The sequence below is a fragment of the Choloepus didactylus genome, chromosome 21 (genome assembly GCF_015220235.1).
Source record: "Choloepus didactylus isolate mChoDid1 chromosome 21, mChoDid1.pri, whole genome shotgun sequence".
NCBI classification, from domain to species: Eukaryota; Metazoa; Chordata; class Mammalia; order Pilosa; family Megalonychidae; genus Choloepus; species Choloepus didactylus.
In genome coordinates this window covers 52699791-52713239 of record NC_051327.1, presented here as the reverse complement: position 1 = coordinate 52713239, position 13449 = coordinate 52699791, and the positions used below count along the sequence as shown (strand labels likewise).

At 36.1% G+C, this 13449-nt stretch overlaps 1 pseudogene; it reads right to left on the bottom strand.

Moving 5' to 3' along the window:
- Nucleotides 1-372: 372 nt before the first annotated feature.
- Nucleotides 373-13449, bottom strand: part of LOC119517330 — a 33799-nt pseudogene continuing 20722 nt past the window's right edge.

The following is a 13449-nucleotide window of genomic DNA, read 5'->3' as shown; positions in this document are numbered from 1 at the left end:
AACATTACACTAGAATACATTTCTGTAAATGAGTTCTCAGGGCCACAGTTCCAAAGTATGCATATATTCTATCACTTCTGAAAATATACATTAAAGGTATGAAATAAAATTTATTATTATAAAATGTTCAAACATTACTAAAAATAACTGATAGTATGTCATGTCCTATTTGGAAAAAATTAACATTACTGGATAGAAAATGTAAAGGTGATCCCAAGATATAACTTAATAAAGACTAGACAGGGCAGAAAGGGCCTTAAAGAAACATTTAGTGAGTTGCTTTAAAATACATGAAACCGCATGAAGATAAAGTGTTGCTTTTTGTCCTAAGTATTGAGTCTTGCTACTACTGACAGTCCTTCAATGGCCCCATCACTGTGAAGTGGCCACCCTACTGATGAGTCTCCTCAGGGCCCCCTTCATGTCCCTGTTCCTCTGACTATAGATGAAGGGGTTTAACATGGGGGTTACCACAGCATACATCACTGAAGCCATAAGACTTTTCCTGAGGAGGCTGTGGCTGCAGAACTTAAGCAGACCCCAAGGGATGTGCCATAGAACAAGGACACAACCAAAAGGTGAGACCCACATGTGGGAAATGCTTTATACTTGCCCCTGGCTGATGAGATTCTCAGAATGGAAGAGAAAATCTGAGAATAGAAGAAGATCCCAGCAACAGGGAAAACACCCAGAATACTAACCACAAAATAAACCACTATGTTATTGATTAGTGTGTCAGAAAAGGCAAGTTTCAGGACTTCAGAAAGTTCACAAAAAATGTGTGAGATTTCCATATTTGTATAGGACAGCTTCAAAACAGGCAAGGTTTCAAGAAGGGAGCTTAGGATACTGAGACACCAGGATCTCAGAACCTGTATTTCACAGAGACAGGGATTCATGATGACTGTGTAGTGCAGGGGGTGACTGATGGCTATAAAGCAGCCATATGCCATTTTGGCAAGGAGCAAACTGTCTAGGCATCCAAATACAATGAAAAAAAATATCTGGGTTATGCAGCAGGCATACGTGATAACCTTGATCTGTGTCTGGATGTTCTGAAGCATATTTGGGATGGTAGTGGAGATGAAACAAATACCATAAAAGGACAGGTTGGAGAGGAAGAAATACACGGGAGTGTGGAGGCAGGTGTCTGATATTATGGCCAAGATGATGAGCAGGTTCCCAGTGAAGGTGACTAGATACATGGATAGAAATAGTACAAAGAAGACAGGATGCAGATCGTGCTCTTCTTCAAATACCAGGAGAAGAAATTTTACTGCTCTTGTTTGGTTTCCTGTTTCCCTGAGGCAGCTGAGTTTCCCTAGAATAAGGGGAAAAAACAACACACTACTCTAAAACTATTTTTTGTAAATTATGATAGCCTTAACCTGAAACCATGGGACTCATCATGTTATTCATCTTATCTAAACTTCAGAAATCTTTGGCAACAAATTATGTTTACCACTACTACTTGGAAAACATTTTTTCCATATCAGAGGTTCTCAAATTGTGGTCTCTGGAAGCAACACAAGTATCATTTGGGACCTTGTTAGAAAAGTGCATTTTCAACTCCCAACTGAGACCTACGTAATCATTATATCTTAAGGTGGGAATAGTAACCTGTGTTCTAACAAGTCTTCCATAGGATTTTGATGAGTGTTTGAGGACCTCTACTCTAGGGCTTGCCTTGCAGCCAAATATTCACCCCACCCCACCAGTCTGATGTTCACTCTTTGCATTTCTTCTCAGTGCTGGGGGAATGGGAAATTCCTTAACTCCAGGGCAGATATTTTCAATCATTGGAAAGTTTTCTGTCATTTCCCTGCATTGGTGTCATTACTACATGTTAGTTTCTCTGGAGACTTTTCTAGTCCTGCTGCTTAAAAATATGGACAACTGCTGTAATTATTAGTTGCTTTATTTCAAATATATGACATATTTTACATTCTCAATCAAGAGAAATGGAGCCTAAATATGGACTGTTCTCTTCTCAATTAAGAGGATGTCATGCACATTTTCCAACATCATCCAATACTTATCAGATTAAAAATAGTTTACCCTATGGAAGTGGCATATTATTTTTAAATATTTGCCCTTTCTTGGACGTTGACAACATAATTTTTCTTTTAGATGAATTTAGCTTCTTTTTTCCTCTTTAGCTTCTTTTCATTTTACATTTTTCTCTTTGATCGATCTATATATATCCTTTACTCAGCTCTTAAAATTTCAGGTGATTTGTTGATCACAGTCTTATTAATGAACATTTGTATCATGAACAGATCACAACCTTATTAATGAACACTTGCATCTTCCAGAAAGCAAATGTTAAATTTTTATCTAACCTTTTTAATTCTCTATCATCATGATACATTTTAATGTTGATTAGAGAAGATCACCTGGTAGTCTAACATCTAGATACATGGATAGAAATAGTCCAAAGAAGATAGCTCCAATTTATTCTTCCAGAAAAACTTTAGTATCATGTAGCTGTTTTGCAAGAAAAAATGGCATTGAAATTTAAAGATAGATTTCATTAAATTTATATGTTAATTGGAAAGATTTGACACATTTCCTATGTTCAGATTCTGATTCTATTAGTTGGAATTTTCCTCCAGATGTTTAAACTCCTTTTATTTGATAAATTCTCCTGCTTTATATAATTGATTTCAGGGTATTTTAGTGTTAATGTCACCAAGAATTAATTATTTTACTGATGTTGCTATCATATTAGGAAATATTTTGATTTTCCTGATTTCATTATTAGTAACTAGAGTTTTCAAGATTTCATCATTAATTTTATTTTTTGCATTTCCATCTACTTCCTCTAAATATTATTTCACTACACCTATATGGATTTGATATTCCAAAATGCTGGTAAAATAAGTGGCAAACACTTTACACACACTAGGGTTGGTATATCGAAAAACAAAATAAAAAAGTGTAGGCTAGGATGTGAGGGAATTGAAACTATTTCTTTGCTGCTGGGTATATGAAATGATGTATCTGCTGTCAAAAATAGTTAAGGATTTCCTCACAAATTAAACATAGTATGACAATATGACGCAGCTCTTCCATTCCTAAGTAAATGACCCAAAGAATTGAAAATAGATATTAAACAATTTTATACATGGATGTCCGTAGGAGCATTATTCACTCTGTTCAAGAGTGGATAAACTCAAATATCCATCAACAGATGTATGGATGACACAATGAGGAGTATTGATATAATGGATTATTGTTCAGCCATAAAAAAGAAAGAAGCACTGTTACATACTATTTGACTGATTAAACTTATAAGTATGCTATTTGGGAGAAGTCAGATAAAAAAGTTTTATGTTTTAAGATTCTATTTTCATTAAATATACAGAATGCAGGAATCCACAGAGATAGAAATAAGATTAATGGTAGCCAGGGACTAGGGTAAGGGACACATGGGTTATGACTACTAAAGGGTACAGGGTCAAACTTTGGGGCAATGAAAATATATTGGAACTAGTTAGAAGTGTAGGTTGCAGCACTGTGATTAACAATATACATTCCAAATAAAACATTAAACATTGTAAGAGTTGGAATGGTCTTTTATTCTGACATCAGAGAAAAAGCCCAGTTTTGTAACAATGTGCTTCTCACAATGATTTTTAATATATTATTTTTATCATGGTAACTTGCATTTTTCATTCATTGGCTTAAAGTTTTTATAAATCACAGATAAATATTTTATGAGTGACTAATCATTTTGAAAATAATATTAAATTGTATCCATATAGTCCAAATAAGGTTCAAACCATACATGGGGTCAGAGACCATGGTCAGTATAAAAAATACATGAATATTTAGATAAAAATGTATATAGAGACAAATATATTCTTAGAGAAAAGTTATTACTCAAAATTAAGACTTTGGTAGACATGAGTGGAAATAATGAATATTTGGGTCATAGGAGTGAAAAAGATTGAATGACAAATTGTGTTACATAGAAAATTAAAATGCAAAACAAAATTAATAAAATAACACTTTTGAAATAAAAATCTATAATTAAACTAATATACATACTTTCATTACTCAGAAAATATATTTATTAAAATTCATGAAATCAGATGTACAAAATTGTGGTATATTTATGACAAAATTTGCAACATTACTACTTTCTAAGAATTTGAAATTAAACAAGATGTAATTTTCATGGAGGAAGTAAGAAATGCTTCTTAATAAACTAAGAATGAAAAAATACATCATGTAGAAGGAGAAATATCATTCCCATATAGTACTGTAAAATGTTTTCAATTTTGTTTTTAATTTAATTTTAATTCTGGATAAATTAAATCAGCATACAGATCTTTCATACTAAATCATGTATTTTGATAAACCCATGGGAAATATAAACATCAAAATATTAACAGTGATCATCATCTTTGATGGGTAATGGTAATTCTGATATTTAGACTCATTTTCATCCAGTAAATATTTCAATCTGTAAATGAACACATTCTATTTTCAAAAATAAAGCTTTAAATGTTTGAAGATGTTGTTAATAAAGATCCACAAAGCAAACCAGGGAAAGTAGGAGGTAGTAAATAGATGTTTTTGAATTAAATGCTTTAAAAAGAAGAAAATTTGTAGGAATGAAGAAGAAATCCTAGAGTGAATTCCTTGGCTAAGCCAATAAATACACAAAATGAGACAGAATTTTAAACAAAGGAAAGGAAAAGAAACAACAGTAGTACCTAAAATTAGAAATGAGACAAATGACCACTGATATAAGGAAATGCTAATCATTGCATGATAATATTTATATTTCTGCCTTAAAGTTTGAAAAATCCAGGAAAATAATTGTTTTCTGACAAAATAGAAATGCCAAGGTTATTAAAAAGGATGATAAAAGAAACTTATAGCAAGGGAAGTAATTAAGTAAATAACAAGGCTTACCTTCCAAAATGTTCTGGTGGTGGCCTGCTGTAGGAACAAAAGAATTTACTTTCAAGTAAGAAAGAAGAAAAGCAGTCTCTAGTCAGGAATATCATTTGTAAACACTCTAAATTTACAACCAATACACTATAAATGGAAAGGTAAACAGGGTCTTAAATATTGAAAGGCAATATATATGCTGAAAATTGATTGGTGGCAAAGAACTGGTAGCTTAAAACCAATTTTAATGGTGTACTGTTTTACTAAGACAGTTAATATATACAGAATAAGTATGGAAAAACAGTAGCATTCATATGCATTCTTTGAATCATCAGTAACAGTGAATGAAATTATTTCAAATGTTATAATACAAAATGTCTGTAACAAGGATTGAAAAACAACATATACTCAATAGGTGACAATCATAATAGCTAAAATCTATAGAGAACTGTCTACATGCGAAGCACTGTGCTGTTTTATGTGAACTAGATTATTTTATCACTACCAATACTGTTTTAATTTAATGGATGAAAATCTGTTTACAGTAGTGTAATGATAATCATTAACATGTAATTGGTGCTCATATAGCCATATAAAGTAGATACTACTGTAGCCATATAAAGTAGATACTACTATAATCCTTATTTTACAGATGTGGAAATTAAGGAAAAAAAACATTAAGTAACAATATCAGAAGACAAATTAATAAATATTCAAGTCCTAGTTACAAAGAATCACTGGAAATTTTTATTGAAACTGTGAATGAGTGAGTATGATTTTATAGAAAAATTAATAAAGATGCATCTCTGATAGGAGAGAATGAAATCTCTTGAAATGGTTATGGAAATATGACTAACATGGCTGGGTGATAAACTATTGACTGATGTTGAGACCAATGAGTAGACTAATTTGAATTAGGGAAGGAGAGATACCCTCACTCAGAATTGAGGTCCAGGCCAAAGGGAAAGAGCAGGAGGAAAGGAGATGCACAACTGTGTAAGATCCTTGATAAGATGGACTGTTTCCATCAGGTTATCCCCTTTTGTCCAACAAGAGCTTGACTTCTGAGAGCTCTACATGCGTCCATACCTGTTTCCCACAGCAGATGCTCAGAAAACTTACACGAGCCTCTTGTTCCATTGATTCTTTCCTTCCTGTGTGATGGAGGTTCAACTCAGCTGCAATGATGGACAGGGAGGTGACACCACGTATAGGCTGCCTGAAAGAACCCTGTTAAACTCCATTCTTCCTAGAAGAGTGTGGCTGTCAATGAGAGGAATAGTGACCATATTAACCATTTCTGGATCCTCACAGGTTAAATTATTATAATTACTCATTAAATCAATCTATTTTAATATATTCTCTGAGCAATTTTATTCCCCTGAGTGAGGCAGTCAGAAGAGAAAGTAACCAATTTCCTGATAATTGTATACCCTTGGTAGCACTTTTGTTGTCCAACATACTATCCTATCCTTGGGGCAGCTTCCTCTCTGTATTATTTATCCAATGGCCAGATCTTAATTGTTAATTAGAGTTCCCAATGAACATTTCCTCAAATTTGTAGATAGAGTTTACTGTCCAACAAAGGCATAAAAATGTGCAAATTTTGCAAGATCCAATACCAAAAATAAATAAAGTATGAAAGTAGGCATCAATAGAAGAATAGAGGAAAAAAAGAAATAAAAAGGACAACATAATAAAATGGCAGAAGAGTTTTTCTCATTTTCAGTAGTTAATTTGCATGTACAAGAATTAAGCTTATAAGACAGAGATTGGCAGAAGAAATTTAAAAAGCATGACCCAACTATATGTTGCTTACAAGATACCCTAAGTTCAAAGGCAAAGTAGGTTGAAAGTGAAAAGATGAAAAATATATACCACACAAATAGTAACAACGAAAGAGCTGGGATTGCTATACTAATACCAGAAAAAACAGATTTTAAGGAAAACTGATACTAGGGACAGAAAAGGCCACTACACTGTGATAAAAGGGTCAATTCAATATATATATATGCCTAGCATCAGAGGCCTAACATATGTGAAGCAAATATTGGCAGAACTCAAGGGAGACAGAGATGGTTAATTGATAGTAGCATATTTCAATACATCTCTCTCAATAATGGGTGGAATATTTAGAGAGAATATCTAAAGGATAGAGATGATGTGAGCATGACATAACAGACATATATTGAACACTTTATTCAACACTAGGGAAATGCACATTCTTTTCTCATGCACATGGATCATTCTCCAGGAAAGACCATATGTTAGGTCACAAAACAGTCCTCAATAATTTAAAAAAAAATATTGAAATCCTACAATGTATCTTGCTGATCACAATGGTTTCAATATAGAAATCAATAACAGAGGGAGTACTGGAAAATTCTCTAACATGTGGAAATTAATCAATGAACTCTTAAACAACAATGGGTTAAATAAGAAATAGCAAGAGAAATTAAAAGAATTCTTGGAACAAATGAAACTGAAGCTCCAACATCCCAAATCTTATAGGATGAAGCAAAGGCAGTTTTGAGAGGGGAATTCATAGCTCTAAATGTTTACAAAGAAAAAATAAAGAAAGATCTCAAATCAGACATCTGACATTACAATTGGAGGATCTATAAAAAGAAGAGTAAAGACACAGAGTAAGGAGAAAGAAGGAAACAGTAAAAACTAGAGTAGAAATAAATGAATTAGAGAACTAAAAAAAAAAATGAGAATCGAGGGGAGGCGGGGCAAGATGGCAGACTGGTGAGCTGTATGTTTTAGTTACTCCTCCAGGAAAGTAGGTAAAAAGCCAGGAACTGCGTGGACTGGACACCACAGAGCAATCTGTCTTTGGGCATACTTCATACAACACTCATGAAAACGTGGAACTGCTGAGATCACCGAAATCTGTAAGTTTTTGCGGCCAGAGGACCCGCGCCCCTCCCTGCCAGGCTCAGTCCCGGGGGAGGAGGGGCTGTCAGCTCCAGGAAGGAGAAGGGAGAATTGCAGTGGCTGCTCTCATCGGAAACTCATTCTACTGATTCAAACTCCAACCATAGATAGACTGAGGCCAGACACCAGAGACTCTGAGAGCAGCCAGCCCAGCAGAGAGGAGACGGGCATAGAAGGAAAACAACACGAGAAGCTCCAAAGTAAAAGCAGAGGATTTTTGGAGTTCTGGTGAACACAGAAAGGGGAAGGGCGGAGATCAGGCCTTGAGGCGCATATGCAAATCCCGAAGCAAGGCTGATCTCTCTGCCCAGGGCACCTTTCCTTAATGGCCCTGGTTGCTTTGTCTATTAGCATTTCAATAACCCATTAGATCTCTGAGGAGGGCCGTTTTTTTTTCTGTTTGTTTTTTTTTTTTAAATCCTTTTTGCTTTTTCTAAAACAATTACTCTAAGAAGCTCAATACAGAAAGCTTCAAAGAATTGAAATTTGGGCACGTCAAGTCAAGAGCAGAAATAAGAGAGCTCTGAGACAAAAGGCAATAATCCAGTGGCTGAGAAAATTCACTAAACAACACAACTTCCCAAGAAAAGGGGGGTGTCCGCTCACAGCCACCATCCTGGTGGACAGGAAACACTCCTGCCCATCGCCAGCCCCATAGCCCAGAGCTGCCCCAGACAACCCAGTGTGACGGAAGTGCTTCAAATAACAGGCACACACCACAAAACTGGGCGTGGACATTAGCCTTCCCTGCAACCTCAGCTGAATGTCCCAGAGCTGGGAAGGGGGAGCAGTGTGAATTAACAGAGCCCCATTCAGCCATCATTTGAGCAGACTGGGAGCCTCCCAACACAGCCCAGCAGCCCAGAACTGCCCTGGGGGGACGGCACTCACCTGTGACATAGCACAGTCATCCCTCAACAGAGGACCCGGGGTGCACAGCCTGGAAGAGGGGCCCACTTGCAAGTCTCAGGAGCCATACGCCAATACCAAAGACTTGTGGGTCAGTGGCAGAGACAAACTGTGGCAGGACTGAACTGAAGGATTAGACTATTGCAGTAGCTTTAAAACTCTAGGATCATCAGGGAGATTTGATTGTTAGGGCCACTCCCCCTCCCCGACTGCCCAGAAACACGCCCCACATACAGGGCAGGCAACACCAACTACAGACGCAAGCTTGGGACACCAATTGGGCCCCACAAGACTCACTCCCCCACTCACCAAAAAGGCTAAGCATGGGAGATCTGGCTTGTGGAGAACAGGTGGCTCGTGGACACCACCTGCTGGTTAGTTAGAGAAAGTGTACTCCACGAAGCTGTAGATCTGATAAATTAGAGATAAGGACTTCAACTGGTCTACAAACCCTAAAAGAACCCTATCAAGGACAGCAAATGCCACGAGGCCAAAAACAACAGAAAATTATAAAGCATATGAAAAAACCAGACGATATGGATAACCCAAGCCCAAGCACCCAAATCAAAAGACCAGAAGAGACACACCTAGAGCAGCTACTCAAAGAACTAAAGATGAACAATGAGACCCTAGTACGGGATATGAAGGAAATCAAGAAGACCCTAGAAGAGCATAAAGAAGACATTGCAAGACTAAATAAAAAAATGGATGATCTTATGGAAATTAAAGAAACTGTTGACCAAATTAAAAAGATTCTGGACACTCATAGTACAAGACTAGAGGAAGTTGAACAACGAATCAGTGACCTGGAAGATGACAGAATGGAAAATGAAAGCATAAAAGAAAGAATGGGGAAAAAAATTGAAAAACTCGAAATGGACCTCAGGGATATGATAGATAATATGAAGCGTCCGAATATAAGACTCATTGGTGTCCCAGAAGGGGAAGAAAAGGGTAAAGGTCTAGGAAGAGTATTCAAAGAAATTGTTGGGGAAAACTTCCCAAATCTTCTAAACAACATAAATACACAAATCATAAATGCTCAGCGAACTCCAAATAGAATAAATCCAAAAAAAACCCACTCCGAGACATATACTGATCACACTGTCAAACATAGAAGAGAAGGAGCAAGTTCTGAAAGCAGCAAGAGAAAAGCAATTCACCACATACAAAGGAAACAGCATAAGACTAAGTAGTGACTACTCAGCAGCCACCATGGAGGCGAGAAGGCAATGGCACGATATATTTAAAATTCTGAGAGAGAGGAATTTCCAGCCAAGAATACTTTATCCAGCAAAGCTCTCCTTCAAATTTGAGGGAGAGCTTAAATTTTTCACAGACAAAGAAATGCTGAGAGAATTTGCTAACAAGAGACCTGCCCTACTGGAGATACTAAAGGGAGCCCTACAGACAGAGAAACAAAGACAGGACAGAGAGACTTGGAGAAAGGTTCAGTACTAAAGAGATTCGGTATGGGTACAATAAAGGATATTAATAGAGAGAGGGAAAAATATGGCAAACATAATCCAAAGGATAAGATGGCCGATTCAAGAAATGCCTTCACGGTTTTAACGTTGAATGTAAATGGATTAAACTCCCCAATTAAAAGATATAGATTCGCAGAATGGATCAAAAAAAATGAACCATCAATATGTTGCATACAAGAGACTCATCTTAGACACAGGGACACAAAGAAACTGAAAGTGAAAGGATGGAAAAAAATATTTCATGCAAGCTACAGCCAAAAGAAAGCAGGTGTAGCAATATTAATCTCAGATAAAATAGACTTCAAATGCAGGGATGTTTTGAGAGACAAAGAAGGCCACTACATACTAATAAAAGGGGCAATTCAGCAAGAAGAAATAACAATCGTAAATGTCTATGCACCCAATCAAGGTGCCACAAAATACATGAGAGAAACATTGGCAAAACTAAAGGAAGCAATTGATGTTTCCACAATAATTGTGGGAGACTTCAACACATCACTCTCTCCTATAGATAGATCAACCAGACAGAAGACCAATAAGGAAATTGAAAACCTAAACAATCTGATAAATGAATTAGATTTAACAGACATCTACAGGACATTACATCCCAAATCACCAGGATACACATACTTTTCTAGTGCTCACGGAACTTTCTCCAGAATAGATCATATGCTGGGACATAAAACAAGCCTCAATAAATTTAAAAAGATTGAAATCATTCAAAGCACATTCTCTGACCACAATGGAATACAATTAGAAGTCAATAACCATCAGAGACTTAGAAAATTCACAAATACCTGGAGGTTAAACAACACACTCCTAAACAATCAGTGGGTTAAAGAAGAAATAGCAAGAGAAATTGCTAAATATATAGAGACGAATGAAAATGAGAACACAACATACCAAAACCTATGGGATGCAGCAAAAGCAGTGCTAAGGGGGAAATTTATAGCACTAAACGCATATATTAAAAAGGAAGAAAGAGCCAAAATCAAAGAACTAATGGATCAACTGAAGAAGCTAGAAAATGAACAGCAAACCAATCCTAAACCAAGTAGAAGAAAAGAAATAACAAGGATTAAAGCAGAAATAAATGACATAGAGAACAAAAAAACAATAGAAAAGATAAATATCACCAAAAGTTGGTTCTTTGAGAAGATCAACAAGATTGACAAGCCCCTAGCTAGACTGACAAAATCAAAAAGAGAGAAGACCCATATAAACAAAATAATGAATGAAAAAGGTGACATAACTGCAGATCCTGAAGAAATTAAAAAAATTATAAGAGGATATTATGAACAACTGTATGGCAACAAACTGGATAATGTAGAAGAAATGGACAATTTCCTGGAAACATATGAACAACCTAGACTGACCAGAGAAGAAATAGAAGACCTCAACCAACCCATCACAAGCAAAGAGATCCAATCAGTCATCAAAAATCTTCCCACAAATAAATGCCCAGGGCCAGATGGCTTCACAGGGGAATTCTACCAAACTTTCCAGAAAGAACTGACACCAATCTTACTCAAACTCTTTCAAAACATTGAAAAAAATGGAACACTACCTAACTCATTTTATGAAGCTAACATCAATCTAATACCAAAACCAGGCAAAGATGCTACAAAAAAGGAAAACTACCGGCCAATCTCCCTAATGAATATAGATGCAAAAATCCTCAACAAAATACTTGCAAATCGAATCCAAAGACACATTAAAAAAATCATACACCATGACCAAGTGGGGTTCATTCCAGGCATGCAAGGATGGTTCAACATCAGAAAAACAATCAATGTATTACAACACATTAAAAACTCGAAAGGGAAAAATCAATTGATCATCTCAATAGATGCTGAAAAAGCATTTGACAAAATCCAACATCCCTTTTTGATAAAAACACTTCAAAAGGTAGGAATTGAAGGAAACTTCCTCAACATGATAAAGAGCATATATGAAAAACCCACAGCCAGCATAGTACTCAATGGTGAGAGACTGAAAGCCTTCCCTCTAAGATCAGGAACAAGACAAGGATGCCCGCTGTCACCACTGTTATTCAACATTGTGCTGGAAGTGCTAGCCAGGGCAATCCGGCAAGACAAAGAAATAAAAGGCATCCAAATTGGAAAAGAAGAAGTAAAACTGTCATTGTTTGCAGATGATATGATCTTATATCTAGAAAACCCTGAGAAATCAACGATACACCTACTAGAGCTAATAAACAAATTTAGCAAAGTAGCGGGATACAAGATTAATGCACATAAGTCAGTAATGTTTCTATATGCTAGAAATGAACAAACTGAAGAGACACTCAAGAAAAAGATACCATTTTCAATAGCAACTAAAAAAATCAAGTACCTAGGAATCAACTTAACCAAAGATGTAAAAGACCTATACAAAGAAAACTACATAACTCTACTAAAAGAAATAGAAGGGGACCTTAAAAGATGGAAAAATATTCCATGTTCATGGATAGGAAGGCTAAATGTCATTAAGATGTCAACTCTACCCAAACTCATCTACAGATTCAATGCAATCCCAATCAAAATTCCAACAACCTACTTTGCAGACTTGGAAAAGCTAGTTATCAAATTTATTTGGAAAGGGAAGATGCCTCGAATTGCTAAAGACACTCTAAAAAAGAAAAACGAAGTGGGAGGACTTACACTCCCTGACTTTGAAGCTTATTATAAAGCCACAGTTGCCAAGACAGCATGGTACTGGCACAAAGATAGACATATAGATCAATGGAATCGAATTGAGAATTCAGAGATAGACCCTCAGATCTATGGCCGACTGATCTTTGATAAGGCCCCCAAAGTCACCGAACTGAGCCATAATGGTCTTTTCAACAAATGGGGCTGGGAGAGTTGGATATCCATATCCAAAAGAATGAAAGAGGACCCCTACCTCACCCCCTACACAAAAATTAACTCAAAATGGACCAAAGATCTCAATATAAAAGAAAGTACCATAAAACTCCTAGAAGATAATGTAGGAAAACATCTTCAAGACCTTGTATTAGGAGGCCACTTCCTAGACTTTACACCCAAAGCACAAGCAACAAAAGAGAAAATAGATAAATGGGAACTCCTCAAGCTTAGAAGTTTCTGCACCTCAAAGGAATTTCTCAAAAAGGTAAAGAGGCAGCCAACTCAATGGGAAAAAATTTTTGGAAACCATGTATCTGACAAAAGACTGATATCTTGCA